Source organism: Ovis aries, chromosome 2, assembly GCF_016772045.2.
Source record: "Ovis aries strain OAR_USU_Benz2616 breed Rambouillet chromosome 2, ARS-UI_Ramb_v3.0, whole genome shotgun sequence".
NCBI lineage: Eukaryota > Metazoa > Chordata > Mammalia > Artiodactyla > Bovidae > Ovis > Ovis aries.
The window spans coordinates 89686232-89693120 of NC_056055.1; the positions used below are offsets into that span (position 1 = coordinate 89686232).

General features: G+C 41.7%; 1 pseudogene; it reads right to left on the reverse strand.

Annotated features, from left to right (window-relative positions):
- Window positions 1-2164: 2164 nt before the first annotated feature.
- Window positions 2165-2724, reverse strand: LOC121818654 (interferon beta-2-like; annotated as a pseudogene).
- Window positions 2725-6889: the final 4165 nt, after the last annotated feature.

Consider the following 6889-nt stretch of genomic DNA (forward strand, 5'->3'; position numbering starts at 1 on the left):
GATGTTTGCGCTGAGAAGTCTGAGGGCTTGCGACAAGTATAGAACAGCGGAGGCGATGAGAATATTGGCGACAGGACGCTTGGACAGAGTCCTGCAACACGTGAAATCCGGCGGGGGTGGGGAGTGGGTGAGGCTGTTGCAGATAAGACGGTTGGAAAGTGTTGCGGACAGAGTGAAAGCTGACTTCCCGACGAGACGATAGGCTGTGGGGCACTGGGGGCGGTGTTGCACTCACTTTACATGCCGCGGTGGATAAGATTATTCGCTGTGGGACGATGGGAGGGCTTTGCGCTGAAAGCGAAGCGCAGCGGAAGCGATGAGACTATTGGCTGTGGGGCGATGGGAGGGCGTTTCTCACACAGGGGAGCCCGGCTTGGCTCTGAGACGAGGAGTCCGCGTTGCGGACAAAGTGAAACCGGACGGTGGCGAAAAAGTACTGGTGGGGGAGACTATGGACAGCTTCGAGACAAAGTCAAACCCTGCGGAGGGATGAGACCACCGGACAATGGATGGGTGTGGTCCACACAGGGGAACCTGGAAGTGGCGACGAGACTATTCGCTGAGGCAGGATGGAAAGGCGCTGGGCACACAATGAAACACGGTGGCAGCGCTGAGGCTTTTGGCTTCGAGTTGACGGGACGGCTTCGCGGACAAAGTGAAAGTGAGCACAGGTGATGAGACAATCGGCTTGGGGCGGTGGCACCGCGGTGTGGACAGAGTTAAACCGGGCGGTGGGGGTGAGACTGTGAGAGATGGGACGATGGGAGGACCTTGAGCACCGGGCGGAGCCAGGGGGAGTCAGTGAGGCTATAGGCTTAGAGCCATTTTGGACAACGTGAGAAACAGCCAAGGCGATGGGACTGGCCATGGGACCCTGGGAGTGCATCGCAGCCAGAGGAGAAGTCAGCGGTGGCCAGGAGACAGATAAGCATGGGACGGTTTGGGGGACTTTCTGGGGCTGAGGAGGAACGCGGCCACCACCTGGGTCAGGGACCAAAGAAGTGTGCGCCCCTGGAATGCTCTGGAATTTTCAGGGTCTCTCAAGGGTTCGGCCTTGAAGTGTGGGGAGTAAGTGTTGAATAGCTGAAAACTAGGAATATTTTAAAAAGCGCAGCACTTTATTTTTTTGAATTAATTTTATATTGAACTATATACTTATTTTAAATGAAATATTTCACGTTTCCAATTTTGTAATAAATGATAGAAGGTATTTTAACTATTAAGCATAGAATATTAAAATATATTTTGTATATAACAGTAGCACTTTATTAAACTTTATTTAAACTATATTTTCTGTGTACTAAAACAAGTATTTAATATCGTTTTACTTTTCTATCTTTCATGGATGTAAACTAAATGTTTTCAAGATGACTTTTCACTTATTTTTAATTGAGTGAATTAGCATGTTTGACAATTTCTAATGACCCCCAAGACAGTCTTAAGTAATTTTTGACTCATGTTCCTGAAACCTCTGAGGACTACCTGGTTGGAAATAAGGGTTGGAGTGTACAAGCAACTGAGGACAGTTAGAAGGTCAGAATTTTTCATTTACTTTAGTAAGGATTTTATAAATTAGGTGGAATTTGCCTAATTTTATTGGCTTAAGAAGACTTACTTTGTAAGACTCTCAAATGTAAAGTGGTGTACATTTTCCGCCAACTGAAAAAGAAAAGAAAGGACAAAAGCCCCGCATCATATAGAGGGGCCCTCAGGCATGAGCTGTCTGGTACATTTAAAGATGTGAACAAGACAAGCGCAGCTAGACTGTGTGGATACATGGAGAGCATGCATGTAACTCGGACATTCCTCATGGCTTCCTTGCATTTTAAATTCCTCAAAGGCAGGGGCCAGAAACACTACTACTCTGCAGGCTTGTTTGGCAATGAATGTCTCCAAAGTGCTCTGCAATTTTTAATATGTGTTGTCACAAAAATCAAGTTGACATTGAAACTGCAACATTGACTTTTGTTTCATAAATAATTTATTTCTCATATAAAAGTTTAAATAAATAAATAATGCATAAATCAATTTAAAAACAGCTTAGTCTTTAACTGTCCATTGAAATCAGTGCCTTGCATCGTCATTTACTTCAAGAGCCTCTGCTGCTGAAGAGGCTCACCTCAAAGTCACATTGTCCATTCCCAGAGCCACAGGTGGGAGATGTTCAGTCCTGGAGGTAACCTGTTAGGCTCTTCAGGAAAGAAAAGTTCCTGAGCAATTGCATTTGCACGACTGTCCAGGCACACCTGTTGTATTCCTTGGACTTGAGGTACTGCCTGTGGTTGAAGTAATATTTCTGCAGGTGAAGAATGGTCGTGTCTCCTATAGTGGAATTTTGCTTCTGCATTATTCCTTCTGGATTGGTTCCAGACGACTCATCGGCTCATAGAGTTCCTCAAGGAGGTGCTCAATGATGGTGTCAGACCAGCCAGTGCTGGAGAAGTCTCTGGTGAGAATATTGAAGATCTGCTGGAGCATCTCATACATGACCAATACGGCATCTTCCTTCCGGAACTGCTGTTCTTGCATCATCTCCTCAGGCATCTGGAAGTCCATCCTGGCCTCCAGGCAGTGTTGAGGAGTTGAAGGTAACTGCCACAAGAGGTTCTGACACACCTCAAGGCTCCGCTCTTGTTGGAATCGAAGCAAGCTGTAGCTCCTGGAAAGAGCTGTGGTGGAGAGACACAGCAGGAGAACCATCTGGAGGAGGCACCGGTAGGTCATGGTGAAATCAGGCCCAGGCCTGCCTGTTCTGCTAGTAGGTGCTGAAGCTGAGTCTTCAAGAGTTTGCAGAGTGAATGTCCTTCCTCCTTGAGTGTGGGCTACTTATACAGGATGGCTCTCCTTTCTTCTTGAGAGGAATTTCCCACTTTCATTTCTCCTTTTTTTTCCCCTGTGTCATTTAAATGATCAGTTACCTCTAAAACTCTTGTTCTTTTAAGCTCCTAGCTTTTCATACAGTTTGGAAGAATTTCTAATGTTTCTGTAGATTTTCAGTGCATTGCTAAATGCTAAAAAAAATAGCTTAGTCAATTTGAATTACAGCAGTGTTCTTTCATTGGGAAAAGATCTTTGTCTTTGTTTTTTCATATTATTAGATTCTGTGAAAGTGTCTTTATGCCTAAGAGTTTATGATTTTAGAAAAAAATATATTTTTATATCTAAAATAGAATGGTATAAGCTAAGTTGATCTGAAATATTTTGTATTCCTCAACCATAAGCAGCTAGATATTGCATAACTTTATCAACCAAAATTTATTGCTTTATTTGACAATCTCAAACTATTCCAAATATAACTAAAAAGTAAAGATTAAGGAATATCTCTATGCAGGCAAATGAATGTTACACAGACCATGCCTTAAAATCCATGATTCCTCTTATAAGGATCCTTTGTGACAATTGCTGAGGCCCGATGCATATTTATTTTGTACACACTTCAAATAATCTAAATATCTGATGTTGCATGCTAGGGTAAGGATGCAGCAAGCAGGAAAATTCTTTGCTCCTCACTTTGTACCTTTGGAACTGCTTGTACATGAACTTTTCCTCATAATGAAAGAATATCTCTGAGATAGGATTCTTAGGTATTTTCATAATTTAGTTTGAAAGAATTGAATAAATGCTCCTGTAATTTTTACCCTTTCTTTTTTCACATTTAAATTTTTCTATAAGGAATTTATTTTTTGGTATTATTAGAAAATAAAAAGCACCTAGTTATATTCAAAAGCAGGGCATAAAATTGTAGATACAATGCAACTATGTAACAGTATATAGGCAAAAAATAAACTAAAGGAAATATACTAACATTTTAATAGGAATTAAGGTTGACTTGTGAAACTAAGGCTAACATTATTTTTATCCTTTATGTGATTTTCCCCTATGCTACCAGAGAATGTATTCAGCACTGCTCAGAAGAAATATAATTTCTTCAAATTTAAAAAAAAATTTTAATTTCTTAATTTAAAATTTTCTAGTAGCCACATCAGAAAAGGAAAAAGAAACAAGTGAGGTTAATTTTAACAGTGTATTTTATTGAACATGAAATATCCAAATGTTATCATTTCAACACATACCAATATAAAATCAATAATGAGATAGCTACATTCATCTTTTTCATAGTTCCTTCAAAATACAGTGCATACTTTTACAGTCATAGTACAGCTGAGACTGGACTAGTCAAGTGGTCAGTTGGCCTCTTGTGGTTGATGTCATGGTGGCCAGCACAGCTCAAGATGGAGGGAGCAGCTTGATCAGAGAGCCAGGAGAATTCCCGAGTTTGCAGGGACCACACAGAAGGAGCTTCAAGTTGTGGACGAGTTGTGTGCTAAGAATCAAGGGGATCGATGGTGGAAAATCAGCTCAGAATGTATTCGGGACAGTCATGAATTCTAGAGTGTGGCTTTGTAGTTAATTCGAGAAGTCTTCAGGCAGACAGGCTGCTAGGTTGTGCCCTGGACAGAAGAATGGACAGATGTTGTCAGGAACTGAAGCAGGAAGAAATCCTGCCCAGGTGCTCTCGTTTCTCAGAGACTGGAAAAAAAGACCAGAGTGAGGAACTGGAAGAAGGGGATGGGTGCAGAATTGTAAACAAGAATTCTCTTTTCTGCTTTCTTCCCTTTGTCCTCCTCCCATGCCCTGCTGTTGTGTTTATGAACGGCTTCTTAATCAGTCTCTTTCAATTGCCGTTATGGAGTTTATACCACCTTTCAAGAATCCAGTGAGGGTGGGGGTGAGTCCTTGTGGACAGCTGGCCTGTGTGCCATGTAGGAATGTTTCCGTGTAGAACTCAGTATTGTTGCAACAGACTTGGCCTCCTCATCCCAGTGAATGGCTATTTCTCCTCTCACTGTGTGGTGGGTGAGCTGCAGGAATCTGTCTCTGAACAGCTCTCTGGGAACTGCCTTATCTTCCTGACCACATCAGAAAATAATCTTCAAAAACATCGGAAAAGAATCTTCTAATCAGATTCAAATAGAAGAGCTAATACGTAAGGAGCACTTAGGAAGTGTCTGGTACCATTCTGAGCACGTTCTGTAAATTAAAGCACAGAAACTGGGAGGACCATTGGGAAGTTGGGGGGCTCTGCAGGATTGCCTGAAGGAGAGGTATCAGCAAGTTCTGAGGACTTTGGGAGATGGGTGCATTTTAAACATTGAGTATTGAAACTTTGATTTTTCTCTGTTTTGCCATTTTCCCCCCTTTTCTTTTCTACTCTTTTTTTTATGAAGCCAATGAAAAATGTGCATTTATTGCCATGAGTGCCTAGGTGGGGGACTCCAAATCACGTGTGCCACTGAGATACCTACACAGCAGTGTAACACTTTTCTCCCACCTCCTGTGTTGTTCCTGGAGAGGAGAGTCTAGTTAAGGTCAGAGAAGGGAGAAACATTCGTACAATATATGGTGGATTTTCTGGGTCAGAAGGAAATATTCAATATAAAAGACTGATTTTTCTTATTTTTCTCTATTGACCCTTTTCTCCCTTCTGTAAAAATTTAATTATGTATATACCTTAAAAAGTATCAACCGAATTGTTCTAAAGTTCACTGAAGACATTGTTGGAGAACAATATCACTGAGATGATCTGTTAAAAGGAAAGCATGGTGCACCTATAATCTTCTGGCCACTCATTTAGGTGCTGGTTTCCCTAAAATTTTTGAGTTTGCCTGTGTGTGTGAGTCTCACTCTTCTCTACCAACTACAGTTGCTTCCGTCATTGTGCAATACAATCTCATCTCCTCATATGTTCCCTGAGAGGTGGTATCCTACCACATATTCAGGGAGAATGAGACTGCAGTGATTTTCGAACCTTGTAATGATACATCTTTATTGAATCTGTAAGATACAGATTATTTTTTCATAATATTAATGGTAGCAACCTTTAATTATATACAACCTCTCAGGGAAGTGTTTTACAAGCACTTCATTTCATCTCTACAACTTCCCTTTGAGATAATTCCTATAATTATTTATACGATTGCAAATAAGGAGGGCTTCCCTAGTGGCTCAGATGGGAAATAATCTGACTGCAATGCAAGAGACCCGAGTTCAATCCCTGAGTAGGGAAAATACCCTGAAGAAGGAAATGGCTACCCACACCAGTATTCTTGCCTGGAGAATTCCATGGACCGAGGGGCCTGTCAGGAGACAGACAGTACATGGGGTTGCAAAGAGTTGGACACAACTGATCGACTTACTTGCAAATAAGGAAACTGAAATAGAGAGGTTACCTAATTTACTAAGTCATGATTAATTATATAAGTGGTATTTTACCATTATAGTGTTCTGTGTCCTCGTTCTCATTAATCTTACAAATCTCCTTTAGCTATACTCTGTACAATGGAATTAAGTACTTTATCTAATTATGTAACATCTGATTGCCCTGATAGACTCTAAGGCAGTAATGCCACATCTGGAGTGTCCAGCAAGTTGTTGTTGTTTGGCCACTAAGTCATGTCCAACTCTTTGCGACCCCATGGACTCTTGTAGCCTACCAGGCTCCTTTGTCCACGGGAATTTCCAGGCAAGAATACTGGAGTAGGTTGCCATTTCCTTCTCCAGGGGATCTTCCGAAATCAGGGATCAAAGCCATGTCTCCTGCATTGGCAGGAGGATTCTTTATCACTGAGCCTCCAGGGAAGTCCTCGCTCTGGCCCAGAGCCAGTTCTAAGAGTGAGTAGATGTAGGATTTGAAGACTGTGTCAGAAAATGATCATCTTCTGAAAACAAAGGTAGTAAGAGTAAATTTTAAATGGATGCTTTATCCTTCAGGATAATTTCTAAAAATAATATCTCGGGTGGGAACAGGTCCAGTGAAAGTGACCAAAGGTCCAGTTTAAGTGAAAGTGAAAACTGCTCAGTTGTGTCTTACTGTCTGGGACCCCATGGA